The 21006-nt window shown below is 47.4% G+C and overlaps 1 long non-coding RNA gene across 5 annotated transcripts in view; it reads left to right on the forward strand.

The window, feature by feature from the left end:
* LOC142435873 (uncharacterized) overlaps positions 1 to 21006 on the forward strand; it is a 375388-nt gene that overhangs the window by 177526 nt on the left and 176856 nt on the right. For 4 of the 5 annotated variants that reach the window (XR_012781625.1, XR_012781626.1, XR_012781624.1 and 1 more), the window contains one exon: positions 2530 to 4299. This is a non-coding gene — a long non-coding RNA (uncharacterized LOC142435873). Of the gene's footprint in view, positions 1 to 2373; positions 2461 to 2529; positions 4300 to 21006 lie in introns of all 5 variants that reach the window. The other variant, XR_012781627.1, reaches the window with a different exon arrangement.

Here is a 21006-nt window from a genome sequence, read left to right on the forward strand (position 1 = left end):
ATGGAATGACTAAAGCCCAGAAACCAGCTTCTGTGTGAGACCTAGAGTGCATTTCTTCCGTCAGCCTTCCTCTGCTCACGGAGAGCACACACTCTCAGCACTCAGTGTTCTGGTGGGCAAGATTTTGATTATGGAGGCTGAAGCTCTGGGCCAGCCCTTGACCACTTCCTCCCCGGGGTCAGCCATGCTTTCTCAATTAGCCCAGACAGAAAAGGAGCCTTGGCCCAGAGACTGGAGCTCAAGGAAAGAGACTGAGGACCCAGTGATGAGAGCTGCCCTTTGAAATGTCTAGTCATCTAGTCCTTAGCCACTGCGTCACTATATTGGGGATTTTTACCTATTGCCCTCTATAACAACTAGAGATGGGAGGTCTGAGATCTTCAAAGAGAAATATTTTTGAATGCTCATCTTACTGGCAAATGATTTACATATCATACGAGTCAATAGTTCAGTCGTTCAATCAGATCAAGGGCAATGGTACAATCAATGATTACCATATCCATTTTAGAACAACACCCCGCCCCCCCTCCATGGTTAAATTGCCTTCAAAAGGAGTTGTGTAATCACAGTCAGGTCTAAAGCTCTCTGTCCCCTCTGGCCTCCTTCATTTTTTCGTCTTGAAATCAATCCCCCTTCACTCCCTAGCTTCCCGATGGGGAAGTTCTCCACACTGCTGATCTCACAATCCCTCCCTCTGCCATGAGATCTCTCCACCTGCAACTCTGTCAACCCTTGTGTCCATGATCATGATGCATCCACGCCTCCTGTGCTTCACAAACAGGGAAAGCCAACAGAAATAATGAAAATCAACATAAGCCGGCAAGGATAAAATGATACCAATGCAGTGAACAAAGTCCTAACAGTGAGTAAGGACGCACCAGCCCTCATCAACATTCCAAAGCCAGGGCTGATGGTCTCTTCTTTCTTGAGATTTCCCCTATCAGGAAATTAATTACGAAAGGAAAAATTTATAAAACAAGGTAAAATCAATCTCTCCTATGGCTGGGTTGAGAATTTCTTACCTTTATCCTTTTCCTGGGTGGTCGCACAGGTGGAGTATTTGGAAGGAAGGGGAGGACCAGGAAGAAGCAACCCACTCCATACAGGATGCCCAAGGTCAAAACAGTGAACCAGGTGGGGTATTGGTAGGTCAGCCAGGAAGCACTTTTCAGTTCCAGCAGAAAGAGAATCTCCTCCATCTTCTGGATACAGCAGTTGCACTCAGGCAACTGAGCACTCTGAGTCCCCTCTGGCTTCAAACCCACTTGCATCACAAACCTGGGCCCACATCACTAAAGGGTCACAGTGGGGTGGGAGGTGACAGCAGGACAACACATAATCCCTCCCTCTACCCTCCAGCTCATCACATCCCTCCCCTGCTCTGGTCTTCTCTCTCCCACTGCCTGCTCTGGGCCTCCAAAGTCACCAGCTGCACCTGATGGAATGGAATCTTAGTGCAAGTTCTTATTCATTCCACCTCCCACCTTGGTATTACGTGCTTCCTTGGCAAGTTGCCTGAATCATGACCAATTTCATAGGCTTAGAATATCTGAAGTTGTCTCTGTCCTCAATGTAAACCTTCTCAAGTCATGGTTTTACTTTGTCTTATCCAAGGTAGAGAACTTAGGTTTATGTAACATTTATTTAGCTTTATGAATGTTGGATGAAAAGCTTGGAATTTGACTTCTATGACCAGGAGAGTTATTCAAGAGCTGAGGTATATCTCTCCCAGGAGAGTGATCTAACAAATTTTCTGCCACATGGTACATTTGGGGAGACAAGGAACACTTAAGCATTAATCATTCTTAACAGTGTCCCCTGTAAATCTTCCTTGTGTGTGACTACTGCCCATTTAGGGCTTGCTCTGGGAACACTTGATGGGGTAATAAGCCTTGCAACAATTCAGGCTCAAAGGGCAAGCATCTGGCTGAGCAAAATAAAGAGATAATATGGTTTGAGTTGTGTCCTTACCACTACCACTTGAGATATTCCCCCAAAATTCGTTGGAACCCTAACACTGAAGGCTATAATCTGATTTGGTTATGTGAGGGCTCTCTCTGGGAGAAATGTACCTCTGTCCTTGGCTTCACACAAGAACCAATTGACGCAGAAACCTAGTTTGTGATCCAAGTGACTTTATAAAGGATAGAAGAGGCAAATATGCTCGTGGGGGGTGGGGGCGGACTGGACAGCCCACGCGCGCTGGGTTGCATGACAGCTGGTTTGAGGCCCCCACCCATACCCTGTTAGTAGGCATGGCTGACAGTACTGTTTGACCCCATTGACTGAATTAAGCCCACCTGGTCTAGATGGGGGCCCGCCCAGGTTGACCTGCTTCCTGTCACAAGGACCTAAATGTGTGCATCTTTCCAGCCTGAAGCAGCTTTCAACTGTTGTGATGGGGAGGAGGTTTGGCATGCACAGCGACCACCCTCAGTTCTGCCTCTACTTACCTAACAGGTACACGGCATTTCTTTTCTGTTTTTTAAAACAACAAAAAAAAAATCATTTGTAATCTTTCTATTCCAGCGGTGCTAGGAGCAAGGCAGAGGCAAAACCCAAGAACAGGGTTCTTCTCTGTTGAAGCGCGATAAACTCACGGGGAAGCAAACAAGCATCTTCATCCACATGAAGTGAATCTGTGAATCAGCAGCTCCCAACTGACCAAAGCACGCACACAGCAGCCCAGCATCAAGGTCCGTTTCTGTGCACTGCTCCCACTGTGAGGAAGAGCTTCATGTGCATTAAAAGGGAACTTTTGTAATATTTGAATTTTGAATAGTGGTCTTTGTCAGAAACTGGAAAAAATCTCAAAGCCTGAAGAAATTCCTTTCTAGTACTGAACATTCAAGGGAGCCTGTAGAAGCCTGAAATGATTGCTAGGTGACCACCTGGATCTGCTTGTTGAGTGAAAGTGGCAGAATAGCAGCAATAGAGCAGCGGGTTCATTCTGACCACTGACACTCGTGGACCTGGTTTACAGGCAGTAGAGAAGAAGATGAGAGCAGGTTGACTCGTTTGAAGTCCATGACCTACTCTGAGGGGACTAGAGTTGTAGAGAATTGGTGATGGGGCCAAGGCCTAAAGGCAATGCGACCAATGGACACTGAGGTGAGGCCAAGAGAGGGAGCCCACATTGACTTGACCCGAACCCGACCAGATGAAGAGAAGAATGTTGAGCCTGTGCACTGGTGTATACTGCTGCAGACTGTATAGACGAACTGTCCTGCTTTGACTTTCTTGTGGATGTGGACTTCACAAGGTTCCAACTGGCATGAAGACTCTTTATATTGAAGAATATGATTGTCTCCTCAGAGCACTGGGTTGATGGAAGTAGGCAGTAGAGAAACTGGATAGCCAAAATGGGCCAGATAAAGGCGTGAAGTGGCTAGCTTACAAGATTTCATAGATACTGGAATATATTCATAGAATTATAGGATTAATATGTGGGTGTACCTTACCTGCAATTGTTAAGCATAGGATATTTTTGTTTCATCACTTACAGAATATTATGTTTAAAGGAGGGTGGCACGGAGTGAAATGTATGCATTTTCATATTATACTGTTAGATACTGATATGATTCTATTATTGTTTTGAAATTATATACGGCTAAAGAATTTTGTGAAAATGTCAAATGGACAAGGGGTAGTCTGTTGTAGTTATACAATCTGGTGTCAATTTGGGACTTGAGAGGATTAAGAGTGAAGGGGTAGACTCTAGTCTCTCTATTGGGTTATGGCCAATGAGGCCTCTTTGTGGGCCTGGCCTTCCCGTCAGGGTTCTGGGAAATCTGGTCTTTCCTCCTTGGAGGCAGCAGACTATCTTTCTGCTCATTCCCTGAGAGATGTCCTACTAACAAGACACATGGCACCACACTGATAGAACCCATGCCCTGGGAACTGGAGGAGCCACATGGAGACCCTGCCAAAGCTGAGATGCTTCTACCACCACTGGATGCAGAAGACTTTGCAACTACTGACCTGTGATCTTCCTGCATTTGGGGTCATTGAAGGTGTTTCATGAGTCTGAAGAGAACATTATAGATTGATATCAGACATGGGCTAATATTGGACTTATGGACTTGATCTTGGTTGGGCTGGAATGCTTTCTCAATATACAACTGTTCTTGTATATAAAGGTCTTTCCTATACACATATGAGTGTGGATTTGTTTCTCTAGTCTACCTGGACTAACACTCATGGATCCCTTTCAGGACTGTAAGTTCTGTTCCCCTGACTGCTGCAAAGTATGTGACAGAGAAGAAAAGGGAGAAGAGGGAACTGTACCCATTTATTGAGGTAAGAAAAGTGATGAAGGAGCATGGCCGGTTCCCCAAACTTCATGAGTGGAAAAATGGGCTCTTGGCACAAAATGACATTCAATCTTCACCAAGAGATTCAGGGTTAAATTGCTGCCCTATCTCTGACCTCAGCTTTTGTTTTATTTTAATTCTCATATAATTCACATATATCATTCAATACTTCAGTCATATTAAGATTTGTGCAATCCTCACCACAATCAGGTTTACATCATTTCCTTCTTTTATATTCATTTTTGTTAGCCCCCCCCTCACTCCCCCAAATCTTCCCTGCCTGTCCCTAGGAGATTGTTAATTCTGTTAGTGTCTCTCTGGATTTGCCTCTCCTGGATTTCATATGTATTAAAAAAAAATACAAAACAAAATCAAGAAACAAGTAGAAAAGAAAAACTAACAATGATAAAAGAGAGAAAAACCTCAATCGAACAGAAAGTGAAAAATACTAAAAACTGGAACCAAATTAAAATTAGTCTGAAGAGATCAAATGATCAGGTGTTACATTTGAACTTAACTGTATCTGTTCATGTCCATGGGCTGTGGTCAGAGGGAATTCACCCCGCATGTGCATTTGAGTCCTTTTGCAAACTGGGTGTTCCGAACTTAAGCTCTGATTCTTGTTCATACCTGCAGATTGAGATTCTATTATTTATCACCCTGGCATCACACTGGCTGTGCTGCTTGTTCTGGGCGGACTTAGTTGACATCTCACTTAGATGGCTGCTTATTTTCAGAAAAAAGGTTTAAGTACAAGGCCCTGTTCTTTGTGATAGATGTGCACCATCTGATTTCAGGGTTTTTTTACACCCTATGCTTTCCAGTCAAATATTCACTTGAGGTAATTCAAAACACTCACTTGGCTCGATGACGCCAGAATAGCTCCCCTCCATGCAGTTCCATGGAGCTCAGCATAGTTAGGGTGCAGAGATGAAAAGACGATTGAACCATGTACTGAACGTTCAGGTTTTTCCCTGCTTTTGAAAATCTGTTTGCGCTTGTAGAGTAAATGTTTTGTACTTTTTAAGAGTGTAAAAAAAAAATAGATGGAGGGATTCAGAGAAAATGGCAACCAGATAGGACCCATCTATCTGGAGCTCCTGCTGCCAGACCAGAAAAATAGGAAATTAGGTGAAGGAAACGGGGAGGTGGAGTTCTGAAATTAGAACTAGGGTAACAGGGTTTCTCCTGAACCCCTTCTTTTGTGGGATTTCCACTCACAAAGCAAACCAAGAATGCTTTAAAGCAGCACTATAATTTTGACGAAGTGGCAGGCGCCAGATATGCCCTTGCCTGGAGCAGGGATCCCTGCAGGTGGACGCCCTGAGAGGGGGCAGAATCTCAGACACGAGGGGAACCCCACACTGAGCTCTCCATGCGGTTGGATGCCTTGAGCTCACGGTCAGGGGTTGGTGGTGGGTAGCCATAATTTAGAGTAGAAGAAAAAATATATTATTACCTTAGGAAGATCATGGTGTGGGAGAAAAAGGCAGAAAGTCGGGAGTCCAGGGAGCAAATTTAGTTCCAATTGGCCGACTAGTAAACAACCCCCCTGATAAGCTGCATCTCCCCCTCTGGGGGTCAGCTTGACAGCCACCAAATCTGAGCACATCACAAGTAGAATTTTTTTTAAGGGTGAAACATAAATGATTGGTTTAAAACTCAAACCCAAGTCTGGTTGCTCAGCTCCAAGCACCACATAGGGGAGTCCCTTAACATAAATCAGCATAGGAAGCAACCTAGCTAAGGAATGCCAGAACTCAGCCACAGGGCCTGGCAGCTTTTACCATAACAAAGACCCGCTGTAGCAGTGTCAGCCTTAAACAGCACTGAGCTGTAGCCCAGAGACTGTGGGAGACAATTTCATTCTAGCTGGCCAGAGGGATAAAAAAGAAAATCCTCTGATCTAGGAAGCATCAGCAGTCTAGATAGGACAACAAGCTTCCCTCTCAGTGATTCTGCACATAGCTGGGGAGGCCCTGCCGGTCTTGGAGCCCTAGACGGGGCTGAGGGAGCCCCCCAGTGCCCCCTCCCAGCCCCTGCTGCAGTGCTACATGCAGCACAAGGCAGGTACTCCAGCACCCAAGTGACCCCTGGCCACGGGCGCGATCTTGCTTTTGAAGTAATCTCACACAGCATCTGTGGAACCCTACATCAGGGATGGGAAAGTCCATTAACGCATGCCCAGGAGAGCCAGCATAGGAAAGCTGGATTTTCCTGCCCGTGGGCTCCGATGGATGTTGCACCTGGAGCAGCCCACCTGGGCCAGATGATTGCAGTTCAGCCAATGGGATTGACCTGGGGTCCTTCACCAGCCTCCCCGGGAACCCTTGAAAAGGCAGGAACCAGAAGGGAGAGGGGTGGTCCAGGTCGTCTTCCTGGGAGGAGAGAGATCCTTGCATGACCTGAGGCAGTCTCTGCCAGGCCCCATGGTCAAAGGAATCCTATGGGTGCCTTGTAAAACCTGAAGCTTCTTTTAACTCTCATTAAATTCACTTGGATCACGAGCCCGGCTTCCGCATGAAATTTTTCTCGCGGGGAGCCAAGGACTGGGGTTGGAATTTAGGCCAGAGAGAGAGACCTTACAAGTCCATGACCCTGTGACCTTGAGGAAGAGTTGGAATTCCTCTGGCCTCAAGGACAGGTGATCAAGTATCATTACCTCCTTACCCACTGCTCTACTTATTCTCACTGTATTCACTAGCCCTTCTAACTTTTCCACCGCACTCAGTTTCAACGTGCTCAGGTTGGTGTTGGGCTTTTATTTACTCGCTTTCTTCTTTATCCCTCTTTTTTTCCCCTTTTCCCCTCTTTTTCCTCTTCTCTCCCACTCTCTCCTCTCATATGCCACTAAAGGCTTCCAGGTCACTTCCCTCCGCTTAGGGCAAATCAACCCAAATAGCAGGAGGCACTCCAGCCTGCCCTGTGTGGGAGTGCTGTACACCACACAAGGCACCTGGGACAAACACCTACAGTGCGCTGCACCGTTGAAGAAACCTCCGTCATGCCCCTAAGGTGATCTCGTCAACTAGGGCAATTCTGCCCAGCACCACTGGGTCCCGGCATTAAAAGGGCACACTGACCTGCCATGTTGGAGCAGTGTCTAAACCCCTCTGGCCCCTCATCCAAGCAATCAGGGATCAGCTACTACTTTATACTTTATTTCCTCCTTCTCTCTCTCCTTGCTCTTTACCATCACAGCCAACCTTAGTGAACTCAGTTGGATTTATTTCCTTCTTTCTCTTTATTCTCTTTTTCTTTCTTTCCTCTTTCTGTCTTTGCTTTCTTCACCTCTCTCTTAGCTTGTACGATTCTCTCTGCTCCCTCTCATTGCTTGCACATACCACTGCTGGTTTCCAGAGCCCTACACTCTGCCTAGGGCAACCCTGTCCTCCTAGTGGGCAGCCTGACCCCTAAGACAGTACTGCACACAGGACGAGTCAGAGCTACACACAGCATAACACAGGGTCAGTTATTTCTTTAACCATTTAAAAAATACTCTCTCCTCCTCCTTCCTTTTCTCTTCTCTCTTTTTCCTTTTATTGGGCTCTTCTTAAAGGTGTTCTGCTTTTCTCCGCTCCATCTAGCTCTTCTCTACTTCCTACCACAGCCTCCACAGATTTGGTTCTCCTTTTTAGTTGTTTTCTTTTTTTTTTTTTTTACTGTTGTCACCTTTGTTTACTCTGTGCATTTTAGTTGTCTGTGGGTGAGTGGTTGTCAGTCTGGTTGGCATTATTGCCCCAGTCTGTGTCTTCCTCTTTCTCTCTTTTTCCTCTCCTTTCACTCTCTTTCCCATCACAAGACAATAGCTGTCTCCAGGCCACTCCCCTCTGCCTAGGGCAAACCTGAAGGCCCAACTGAGGGAGCTCCCACCCCCCACTTATTGGCGTGGCAAGCAGCTGGGGAATTCACGCTGGTCCTCTCCCACACACTAAGCCACAGGTTGTTCTCCCCTATAAAAAGTGGGGGCATCCCCAGCCTAAATCCTGAGGTCCTACAAGTGACTGTGGGAAACGCCTGACCACCACTTGTGAGGCTCCACGCTACTGTGGGAACATCCACCCAATCTCCAAGGCGATCTCTCTGTACATCCCCTTGTCTAGCCAGATTTGTAAAGTAGAATTTGGATCATGATAGTGGGGGGAGGAAGCATTTAGGAACTAGAGGAAACATGTTTCATTGTTGCTACCCTGCACCCTGACTGGCTTATCTCGTCCCCACATCCCTTCAGGAAGGGGGTGTCCAGTTACCTACCAATGGGCTTTGAGTCTCCACTCTGCACTCACCCTCATTTACAATGACATGATTTTTGTGTTCTTTGATGCTTGATATCTGATCCCTTCAACAGTTCATGGTCACACAGGCTGGTGTGCTTCCTCCATGTGGGCTTTGTTGCTTCTGAGCTAGATGGCCGCTTCTTTATTTTCAAGCCTGTAAGATCCCAGATGCTATAACTTTTGATAGCCAGGCACCATCAGCTTTCTTCACCACATTTGCTAGTGCACACATTTTTCTTCAACCATCATGTTGGAAAGGTGTTCATCATGGAATGCCAATTTAATATAACGTGTTCTTGCATTGAGTAAGTATTTGGCAATGTCCATCTACTGCCTTAATACTAAGTCTATAAATATATGCACGTTGATCTATTTACGAACCCTCCTGTATAAATATATTTACATATGTACATGCCAGTATGTAGACCTCTAGAAATACCCTTTGTCACCTAGTTCTTTCCTCTATTTACTTTTACTTTCCTCTTGTCCGACTATCATGCTCAGCTTTCACTTGGGTTTGAGTAATTTCTCTTGGTTACATTGCCCTTGCTGAATACCTACCAGGCTTCTCACACCCTCCTTGCGACGGATTTTGGATTACTTGTTGCTCCCCTGTCGCTGGATTGGTCAGCATCACCTCCTTACCCCCTCCTCTCTCTCTCCCATGTCCCCGGGAACCATTGGTCCTGTTGTTTTCTCCTCCAGCCTATTCTTCCAGCCTATCTTATCTAGATAGATCTGTTGAGATAATAATATGCACCAAAAATCAAACCATAGCAAGATAGGCGATGGGTGAGAACACAGTGATGACAAAAAAACAACAACAGAAAACCAATGATCAATAAAAGAGTAAATTAATTAAAAGACAAAAAAAATTTTTAAGAAAGAAAAACCTGTAAATAGATCAAGGTCTGATTTTTTTTTTTTTCTATAGGTGTGTCCTTCAGTCAGGTCTGATGGCGTATCATGCTCTGGCCCCAGAGTCTGTCCTTTGTACTCCCTCAGGGGCTACCCGCTCTGCTCCCATGGTTGCTCTGCTGCATGCTTTTAGTGATTTGCCTCCGTGTTGGAGGGCCAGTCGGGTCAGTCCCAACACAGAGTCTCCGGTATTGTCCCCATAGGGCCCTGGGCCAGCAAGGGATGGCATGTCTCATAGTGGGATCAGCCATATGGTCCACTCTGTACATTGGCTGTTCAGAGTGCCAAAATCATCCTCCAAGCCTGGTGGACCAGTGTGTGCTCCACTCTCTTCCTCCCCCTTCATTTGCCCCTGTGTGCTCTGATCAGACATGTCCATCTCCCCTAGCTACAGGTTCAGTGCCGTCTTCTAAAGTAAATTCTTCTGGGGGGAGGGGCAGTTGTCCACGTAGCTGGTATGGAGGCTGGACCATCCACTTTTCATTTAGGATCAAAAGCATCTAGCTTTTAGCATTAGGTGCTATTGAGTCAGTTCCAACTCAAGGCAGAATGAACCACTGCGCAGTCCTACACCATCTTCAAAACTGTTGTTATACTTGAACCTAACATTTCAGCCTTTTCCAGGGACTGGCATCTCCTGATAACATACCCAAAGCATGTGAAGTCTCCCCGTGCTTGCTTCTAAGGACCTCTCAGACTGTTCTTCTGACACAAATCTGTTCATTCTTCCAGCACTCAATGGTATTTTTAATATTCTTGGCTAGTGTCATCTTGATGGGTTGAAACACTATCTCGCTCTAGTGTTGATGTACATTTTTCTGATGCCTAATTATACTGAGTATCTTTTAAGGTAATCATTTAATTTTTATGGCATTTTGAAAAGATGTCAATGAGGTCTATTTAATTTGTGTTCAGATGGAAACACATAACTCAAACTAAATATGTGACAGTAGAATAAGAATCCATTTTATCCTAAATACTTGAGATATTTATACAGCCTACTCAAGTTTTTATCAACATAGATAAGGTGGCGGTGGTGGTGGTGGTGGTGGTGGTGGTGGTGGTGGTGGTGGTTTTTAAGAGTTAATCTCTAAATAAGGGGCTGTAGTACTGAGCACTGAATCTCCTTTGCTTGATTAATTTTTATGTTAGGGAAATAATACAAGGATTCCATCAAATGACCCATCAGTTTGAGGAAAAAGCATATCAGAATTGATGGTCAAAGCCTATATGGCTTTATGGTTTAGTCTCTAGGGGTATGTAATGCTCTTGTGAAAATAGTATTCCTCATGATAATAACGAGGAACTGGTGGGCCTCCAGGGCTGGGAGCTGAACTGAGGGGCAGTTCTACCCTGTCTAATAGGGTCACTATGAGTTGGCAAAGACTCGATGGCTGTCAGTTTGGTTTGTTTGACTTGAGTACTGTCATTCAGTGTGTTTATCGAAATCAATAAATTACAAGCATTTTTGATGTCTATTTTTTACATACAAAATTTAAATCCCCCAAGCCTCTGAAAACTGCGAAGATTTCACAGCACTAGGTTGGTACTCTCCCATCCAAGAATCAGTGAAACTGGCAGGGTGTGAGGCATTCAGGCTCCCTCAGTTCCTCCTGCTGCCTTCCCTGACCCTGGTCACTTGCTTCTATTACCTCTCTTGGACCTTACATGCATTTGAATTAGAACACCATAGAGTACAGTGCTCTACATGTGCAGCAGCTCTAACCATGTCACTCTCTGTCTCTATGAAGCCTCTTCCAACAAAATTCAAATGCGATTGTATGTGCACACATAAACACACGCATGCACCAGAGCACCCTTCTTAACAGAGAGTCAGGAGGGTCTCTTAATTATTTGCTGTCCTCACTTTGGACACAAGTCCCTTGATGATGAGTAGGAGAAAAGGAACATCAGGTAGTGGGGGAAACCCTAAGGAGGAACAGAGGAGAGCTTTAACTAAGAATAATGCTACTAGGGGAATGATGGCATGTGAGGAAAATTAGATACTTCCAGACTGTCAGATTTTTCCATACAGCAAAATTAACTTTTCTAGTTTTGTCTAAAACTGGCCCCAGGAAATTTCAAATAGCACATCTCAGATTATCTAACCTACAAAGGAGTAGCCGGCCTTCCACCCACCCCCACCCCACCCCCGCCAAAAAACCAAGCGGTACAAAGCTCCACTGGGTACACATTTCAAAATATACATTCTCCTGTTTGGGCAGGCATCTGGCAACTTGCTCTGAGCTAGTGCACCCACACTTTTTTCCCAAGGTCATTGCTGGTGACAAGACCTTGTGCTCTTCTCACAAGCCAGAATGCAAACATAAATCAAGTCAGTGTAAGACGCCATCATCACCTCACTCAAATACACCTCGTCAAGTGAACTCAAACTTCAAGAAGATGCTCATTTGTTTGGTTTTGTTGATGTGAGGGTGATAGTGCATTTGGAGTTTAGTCATTGCACTAGGTCAGACTGTTAATCAAGCTTCCTATATAGAGGTTCTGAAGATATTGTGTAAGAAGGTCTGAGTTGTCTGGCTAGACCAGGGCTTGCACACTGCTATTGACTAGAAGTTCCGACACACAGAATCCAGGACAGATAAACCCCTCAGGACCAATACTGAGAGTAGCAACACCACGAGGGAAGGTAGGGGGGAGAAGCAGAAGAAAGGGGAAACCAATCTCAATGATGGACATACAGCCCCACTCCACCACCCAGGGGAACAAACAGCAGAAGTTTGGGTGAAGGGATACAGCAGAGGCGTAAAATATAAAAATAAAAAGTATGTATAAAGTATCAGTGGTTCACGTGGGTGGGAGGAGGGGAAAAAAGGAGCTCAAGGAGAAAGAACATGTTTGGAAATGATGATAGCAATGTATGTACAAATGTGCTTCATACAAATTGGTGTATGAATTGTTACAAGAGCTGTAAGATCCCCCAATAAAATGATTTATTTAAAATAAAAAGGACTGATTAGTGGTAGACAGGGGACTGGTTTTGCCACCATGACAGTGCACCTGCTCACACACAAAAAACAGCATGCCTCTATCGCCCGATCTGATCCCAGCACACCGAGGCAAAATACTAAGGGTGTACAACAGAACAGGAAGGGGAACAGAGCAACGAAGTCCCCAGGGAATACCAAAAATAGACTTTGGGGCCAGGGCTAGCTGACCCATCATACTCTATGAGAAAGCACTCCTAAAGGCCAACAAACAGTCCTTGAACTAACTAAAAGCTTTTCTTTCTTGTGTTTTGTTTTGCTTTTTGTCATTGGCTTGTTGGTGGTGGTGTTGTTCTTTTGTTTCATTTTGTTGCTTGGGTTTGCTCTGTCTCGTTTTTGTGCATGCTATGATTTCCACAGGTCTGTCTAAATGAGATAGGCTGGATGAACAATCTGGAGGAGAAAACAATGGGACTGACAGCTGGGGGAGGGAGATGGGAAAGGGGGGTGTAGGGAAAAAGGAAGTGCTGTTAACAAACCCAGGGACAAGGGAACACCAAGTGATCCAAATAGATGGTGAGGAGGGTGTAGGAGGCTTGGTAGAGTGTAACCAAGAGTAATGTAACCTAGAGGAATTACTGAAACACAAATGAAGGCTGAACATGAGAGTGGGACAATCAGAAAGTAAAAGGAAATCAAGGAAAGAGGTAGGAAGCAAAGGGCATTTATAGAGGTCTAAATAAAGGCATGTGCATATGTAAATATATTTATGTATAACGATGGGGAAATAGATCTATATGCATATATTTATAGGTTTAGTATTAAGGTAACAGATGTACATTGGGCCTCCATTCAAGTACTCCCTCAATGCAAAAATACTTTGTTGTATTAAAGTGGCATTCCGTGATGCTCACCTCCCCAACACAATTGCTGGAGGCAAATGGGTGCATAAGCAAATGTGGTGACTGAAGTTGATGGTGGTCGGCTATCAAAAGTTATACATTCTGGGGTCTTAAAAGCTTGAAGTTAAACAAGTGGTCATGTAGCTGAGAAGCAACAAAGCCCACATGAAAGAAGCACACCAGCATGTGTGATCACGAGGTGTCGGAAGAATCAGGTATCAGACATCATCGGAACAAAAAAATCATATCTTTGTGAATACGGGGGAGTGTGGAGTGAAAACCCAAAGCTCATTTGTAGATAATTGGACATCCCCTTACAGAAGGGTAGCAGGGAGGAGAGGAGCCAGTCAGGGTGCACTGTAGCAACAATGAAACATACAACTTTCCTCTAGCTCCTAAATGCTTCTTCCCCCACAACTAAAATGATCCCCATTCTACCTTACAAATCTAGCTAGACCTGAGGATGTACACTGGTACAGATAGGAACTGGAAACACAGGGAATCCAGGGCCGATGATCCCTTCAGGACCAGTGGTGAGAGTGGCGATACGAGGAGGGTAGAGGGAGGGAGGAATGGAAAGGGGAAACGGATTACAAGGATCTACATATAACCATCTCCCTGGGGGACAGACAACAGAAAAGTGGCTGAAGGGAGATATTGTATAGTGTAAGATATGACAAAATAATAATTTAGAAATTATTCAGGGTTCATGAGGGATGGGGAATAATTATCAGCTGATGCCAGCGGATTAAGTGGAGAGCAAATGTTTTCAGAATGATGAGGGCAATGAATGTACAAATATGATGTATGTATCAATTGTGATAAGAGTTGTATGAGGCCCCAAAAATTGATTATAAAAAAAGAGAAAAGAAATAACAGTATGAAAACATCCCCCCAAAAAGCATGCCTCTCTTGTCCCTCATATCCTAATCACCTGAACTCACTCCATGTGACTTCTTTCTGTTTCCATGAATGAAGGACAGTGGTTTGACAACACAGAAGAGGGGGAGAAAAAACAAGGGTGTCACCCAAACTGCTGAGTTTGAAAAATGTTTCCAAGAATGTAATCACAGATTAGACAAATGTGTGAAGTGTAATGGAGAGTACTATGAAGGGGATAAAAAATTTAAATGCATAGTTTTGAAAAAATTGTAGTTTTTGTCGGGTTCCCCCTAGTAGCTTCCAATTTCATAGCAACTCAAGCCATCACCATACATCCAACTGACAGAGAAGGGGTGGGTTTTGTGTGTAGGTGGTGTTGGTTATTGCACAGGGGCAAGGGACTTCTGGTGGCATAGTACCTTATGCCTTGGGTGTCAACTGTAATGTCAGCAGTGGGGAACCACCAGTCAGTCCTCAGAAGAAAAGGATGAGGCGTTCTACTCCCATAGAGTTAGCCTTTGGGAAACCCACAGAGATAGTTCTGCTCTGATCTCATAGAGTCGCTATGGCTCAGCATCGACTCCATCGAAGTGAGCTGACAAACTAAAGGCAGGAGATCTGAAAGAGGATGCGGAGACGTTGTCTCAGGTACTTTGGACATATTACTATGGTGGAACCAGTCCTGCAAGAAGGGCGTCATTTTTGGCAGAGGGTTAGCAAACAAGAGGAAGACCCTTACTTAGGTGGATTGACACCGTGGCTGCGAGAATCGGCTCAAATACAGTAACAAGTGCGAGGATGGCGCAGGACTGGGCTTTGTTTCTCTCTCTAGTGCACAGGCCCCTATGAATCCGAACTGACTCCAGGGCTCTACAACATCAACTACTACAACCCTGAAGTTCAAACCTACCCAGTGGCTTCCCAAAAGGGAGGTGTGGCCATGTGCCTCTGTAAAGATGACAGCTAGGGAGCCCCTGCGGGGCAGTTCTACTCTGTGGCACAGGGGCAGCCAGGAGTCGGAATGTGCTTCACAGCAAAGGGTGTGCTTTGTCTCAGTTTGTGCCTGCTGCTGTTTATGCTATGCACTGAGTTTAACATGTGACACTCAGGAGCGAATGAATGGAAACACACCCATGATGCTTCCATGATGCCAGATGCAAGCTGACACTGTTTCTGAGTTCTGGGCATATTATTTTTTCAGAGATAATTTCCTGTAGCGGTGACACACCGAGTCCTATTTCATGTAAAAGCATCAGCAGCAGAGGAAAGCACTGCACAGAGAGAAGACGATGACACGTAACAGGCTTTCCATAGAGGAACAAAAGGGTGGATGTCTTGGGCTGCACTCTTTTCTTGTATACAGACAGTAAACAAGCTGAACACATCTCACCTAAGCATAACATTACAACTACTTGAAGCCCAGCTCAGGCATCTGGACAAGAGGCAGCAAGGAAGGATGGGAGAGAGTTAATGGGCTGGGCGTCCCCAAAGGTGCAGAGTGGGAATCAAGGGAGGATCCAGGACGAGCCAAGGCTTCTGGCAGAAGTCTGAGAGGAGAGCAGCAGAAAGGAGCTGCTCTCTGGGTCCTCACAGATGTAGCCAGTGAGAGAGCAGCAGTGCTGCCCCCTGGCGGTGCGCCGAAGGCAGGGCCGCTTCCCCCAGGGCTGGAGAGCTTTGGGGAAAGACAAACCGTGTCACTTTGGATGCCAAGTAAGGGGGCACTGTGTGCCGGTGGTGTACCTATGTTGGCCAAAGCGCTGCCCACTGTGCATTTGCTTCCCACAAGCACAGTTATCCTTCCTCGTGCATCCAGGAAAGACAGTTCTAGAAAAACACAAGCAGTAAAATAAAACACTGCCAGGTCTCGAACCATCCTCACCATTGTTACTATGCCCACTGGTGTAGCCACTGGTTCGAGCTGTTTTATTGCCCGTCCTCCACTTTTTTGCCAAGCATCATGTCCTTCATGGACTTGATGTCCCTTCAGGGACTGGTCTCTCCTGACAGCACGTCCAAAGATATCAAATGAAGTCCAGCCATCCTTTGTCCCCATGTTCTCTTGGCAGTCCTTGTACTTTTATTGCTCAGTGTCTGATTATTTGGGACCAGGCCTTATTGCTGCCCCTTCCTCACCTTGGCCCCCAATCCCGACCCCAAGCCCTGCACATCCACTGTGTGAAACCTCCTGTTCCTGTAACCATCCCTGTGCTTTTGTGTGGGGGGTCTAGCTGGGTTCCCCTGGCAATTCGCCAGCTGCCCTTGGGAAAGTTCATGGAGTCGGCTAATTAGTAGAAAAGCCAAACGTCCAGCTGAGATTGGTTTACTCCCTAGCACCCTTGGGCAGGAGCACAGCCCCACTCCCGGTCCCAGGTAGCCAACGACCACACCTAGGTTCTCCGGACTTGGCAGCTGTAACATGTGGCCTGGGCTTCCCCTTCATTTCCTGCTCCTTTCTGGCTTGCTGTCTGACTTTTCTTTGCGGAATTAAAGCTGCAAATTGACAGGATCCCATAAACACTCTAAAGCCACAAAAAAACACCAAATGCCCACCCAAACATGTGAAACTTCCAAAAATCATCCTTAGAAGATTCCCAAACCCTAAACATTCCTAAACCCCATATATGCCCTGAAAACACCATGAAAGCCCTAAGAAAACCTAAAATGCTGGGGGAAAAAAACACATATAATATTAAAAATACCCTAAAATCCCTAAGGAACTCTGCAACATCACTAAAAACACCCTATTGTGCTGAAAAATACCTATACACTCTAAAAAACCACCCCTAAATCCCTTAAACACTCCCTAAAATCTTATAAAACACCCTAAAAACCCCAAACCACCCGAATGCCCCAAACACACCTTGAACGTCCACAAACAACCTAAAAGCCCTAAAAAATCACATGCCACCAAAAAGCCCTAAATGACCGCAAAATTCCAACTCATAGCCACCCTATAGAGGGCTTCTGGAGCTGTCAGTCTTTTATGGGAACAGCTTTATCGTTCTCCCAAGGAGAAGTTGGTAGGTTTGAAACCCTGACCTCATATTTAGCAGTCTAATAATTGCTGGACAGTGCCACCAAGGCTCTACTGGTGTAGTGGGTTACACATTGGGCTGCTAACCTCAAGGGAAACGGTTCAAAACCACCACCCACTCCTTGGGAGAAAGAAGAAGCTTTCTTTCTATTCCCCTAGATTTCTCATTGAAGGTGTAAAGTAACCTGTTAAATGCTCGCAGTGGCAGCAGCAATGTCTCATAACCATGGGGAAATGTGGTTCAGAAACTTCAGAAGCAAGCATCCACCAGTAGGTGACTGACCAGCAGTATTGACTTGGGCAAAGAGAAGGTGACATGGAAGGGTAAGGAGAAGAATGCGTGCAGAGGGCAGGTTGGCAGCTGAGCCTAAGTCCAGTAGAAACAACAGCAGAATGGCCTGTTCCTGGAAGGGCCACAGGAGATGGTGCGACTTCATGTAGCCCCCACTTACATGTGTAACAGCAGCAATTGCCTGAACACGTGGTCTCCCCAGGGAGGAGCCTTTGTGTGGTGTTAAGATGCTGTTACTGTCTGTTGTACTGTGGTGGCCTGCATTTGGCTGTAATGGTGGAAATTTTGCAGCCAGTAGTTCAAATGCCTGCTGGGTCACTCACTGCAGGTAGACTTCAGCAGTTTCCAGACAGAGAGACGAGGGAGGAGGACCTGGTCTTCCACTTCTGAAAGAACTGGCCAGTGTGAACCTTGTGAATGGCAGAACACTATACCTGAACATGAGTACCGCAGGCTATAAGGCATGATGGATTGACACAGTGGCTGCAGCAATGTGCTCAAACATAGGATAGTGCTGGCCTGGAAAATAGTTCATCGTCCATTAAAAAAAAATCATTATATAGGGGCTCATACAACTTTTGTTGTTGTTTTTCCCTAAGGGAGAGCAGTGTATTGGTACACTGAGAGGTATATAGATCAATGGATTCGAACAGAAAAGCTACACATATATTCACCAGTCAACAGGAAACTAGCCTTCGAAAAAGGACACAGAAATATCCAAAGGGACAAATTCTGCTTGCTCAACAAATGGTGTTGGACAAACTGAGATACCGTATGTAGGAAAATGAAGCAAGCCCCAAACCTTCCCCCATGCACAGAAATTAACTGAAGAGGGGTTAAAACCTGAAAGTAAACCTCCGGGCTATCATAATCAATTTTTCGATGACCTCATCGGTCAGAAATCATTGTAGGAACGCCAAAGCGTTCTTGTGTTCAACGTCTACATACATAGCAGGTGCTCCAGTAAAGGGGAATCTTGGTGGAGCTGGCTCATCCATTCCTGAAGAGAGTAGAGCACCACGTTGGCCCATCACAGAGCTCAGGTGTAGAATCTTCCTCACTGTCATCCTTTATCTCAGCAGTGTCAGTGTTGGATTATGAATTTCCCAAAGAACCAGTATCGCTCAATTCTGTGCACAATGCTGACTCACTCTCGCTGTATCTCTTACAGCATCAGTTAGTGGGCTTGTTGTCTGCCTCAGGCTTTGTTCACGGAGATCCTCCAGCTAGTTGGTGGTGTGTGCGCATGAGCAGAGGCTTCCTGCCAATCCCCCATGAATAGTAGAGCTCCCATGGTGTGGACTCCATGTAAGCCCTGTCCCAGACAGCACGCTTACATAGGAGGGTGGGCCCTGCAGCACAGAGGACCATTCCCCCTGTGGAATGGCCTCAGAGACCCACGTCCCTCACTGGCCAGCTGCTGGGGCTGTGGGCCCTAAGCTTCATGCCTGACTCAGGAATTGACACAGGGTGAGGCGACTCCAGTAGCTGTTTTGACTGGTCTAATCCAGCCTGAGATCATCCTTGCATGAGCCCTCTGCCCAGATTATTTTTGTTTCTTTTATGATCATTTTATTAGGGGCTCTTACAACACTAACCACAATCCATATATACATCAGCTGTTTGAAGCACATCTGACCATTAATTGCCCTCATTATTCTCAAAATCTCCACTCTTCACCCAAGCCCCTGGCCTCAGCTCCTCATTTTTCCCCCCCTCAATGCCCGCCACCCATCCCTCATCAATCCTTGGAAATGTACTAATTCTTTTGTCATATCTTCACCCACCTTTCTTTTGAGGTCAATGAAGATCCTTGTAATCGGTTCCCACTTTCCATCCTGCCTTTCCTCCACCCTCCCAGTATCTCCACTCATAACACTGGTCCTCACAGGCCCATCCACCCTGGATTCCCCGTGTTTGAAATTCCTATCGGTACTACAATACCTTCTCTAGTTTGGCCAGATTAGTATGGTAGAACTGGGTTCTGGTTAGTGGGGCAAGAGGAAGCATTAAGAACTTGAGGAGGCGGCCACCCGCCCGCTGGGTGCACGGGCCCGGGCGTCGCGCGCTACGGGCCGCCCAGCGCAGCTGGAGGCTGGGAGCGCCCCGCAGGGCGCACGGGCGGCCTTGCAGGCGGGGACTCGGGACGCGCCCCTCGACGCCCTCGCGCACCCCACCGTCTTCCTGCCCGCGGGGCCCCCCCGAGGGGCTGCGAGCGGGGGTGTCGCACGACCTGCGGCTGGATAAAACGAGAGACCCCCCTTGGTCAGCAGCGCGAGACCGTGGGGACGCGCGGCTCCTCGAATGTTGCGTCGTCTCGTTTCTGGTTCCTCCATCCATTCACGCAGGCCGACCCCGCTCGCCTGATCAGTGGCACACACCCAGCCCAGTGGGAAAAGGAATGCTCTCCCACGTATATGCATTTTAGTTTGGAGTCCCTACAGGGTTTATGTACCCCGAGTCCTGGAGATGGGGATTGGTTTGATCTAACTGCACTTTACTTGCAGTGCGAGCCAGCGCGGCGCGGTGTCCCACTGGAAGCGCCGAGCCACACGTGCGTGTCAACACTTAGGACCATCCCCAAACATGCTTTTGCCAGGTGTCCGTGAGGAAGCCAATCAAGAGGGATCGTGCTATTCGGATTCGGTCCCCATGTCGCCGTTTTCGCCTTGCTTTCTGTTTTTGAATTCGGTTTCCCAAATGTCTGCCTCCAAACGAATACCCAACCAGGGGGTCCGCAGCCCTGGAAGTTTCCGGGGCTGTTCCCCAGACGCGCCTCTGGGGCTGCAAGGACTGCGCCTCGAGACTTTTCCGGTCGTGAAAAGTCGGCGGCGACAGCTCGGGGGCCCTGGGTCACCGGGTGGTGTTGAGCGGGGACTCTGGGGCCCCGGCGTGGGACGCTGGCGGGTGCAAGTTCAAGAGGGTCAGGGGCTGATGCCTCCCCACGCCCCTGCCCTCCCCCAGCAAGGGCGCTCTGGGGTGCTGGGTCCTTGAGGCCCTGGCTGGCGGGGCCGCCCACGGTCAAGGCTTCGGGCACACGCGCGGGTGCGCTGAGGCCTGCGCCGTGCGGGGGTCTGGGCTCAGGCAGGTGGTCGCGGCGGCTCCGCGGGCGGGCGGGCGCCCAGCAGGACGACCGACGACCCCCGGCGCGTCGCCGGCACCCAGCGCCCGGGCGTAGAGGCGGGCGGGGGGCTGCGCTCCGCCGCCGCCAGGGCCCCCTCCCTCCGCGCCCCCCCGCGCCAGGTGAGCCGGGCATGGGCCTCGGCGGGCCGCGGGGCTGCCCTCTCGCCGCCCTCCAGCGCCCCCTCGGGGCCGGGCCGCGCCGAGCCGGGCGGCCGCCGGCCGGGGCTGGGGGTTGGGAGTGGCGGGGGTCGCGGGCGGGTCGCTCGTTCGGCCGCTGGCGGGGGGCGGGGGACGGGCGGCCGCGCGCGAGGCCGGGC

Source organism: Tenrec ecaudatus (genome assembly GCF_050624435.1).
Source record: "Tenrec ecaudatus isolate mTenEca1 chromosome 5 unlocalized genomic scaffold, mTenEca1.hap1 SUPER_5_unloc_4, whole genome shotgun sequence".
Taxonomy (NCBI): domain Eukaryota; kingdom Metazoa; phylum Chordata; class Mammalia; order Afrosoricida; family Tenrecidae; genus Tenrec; species Tenrec ecaudatus.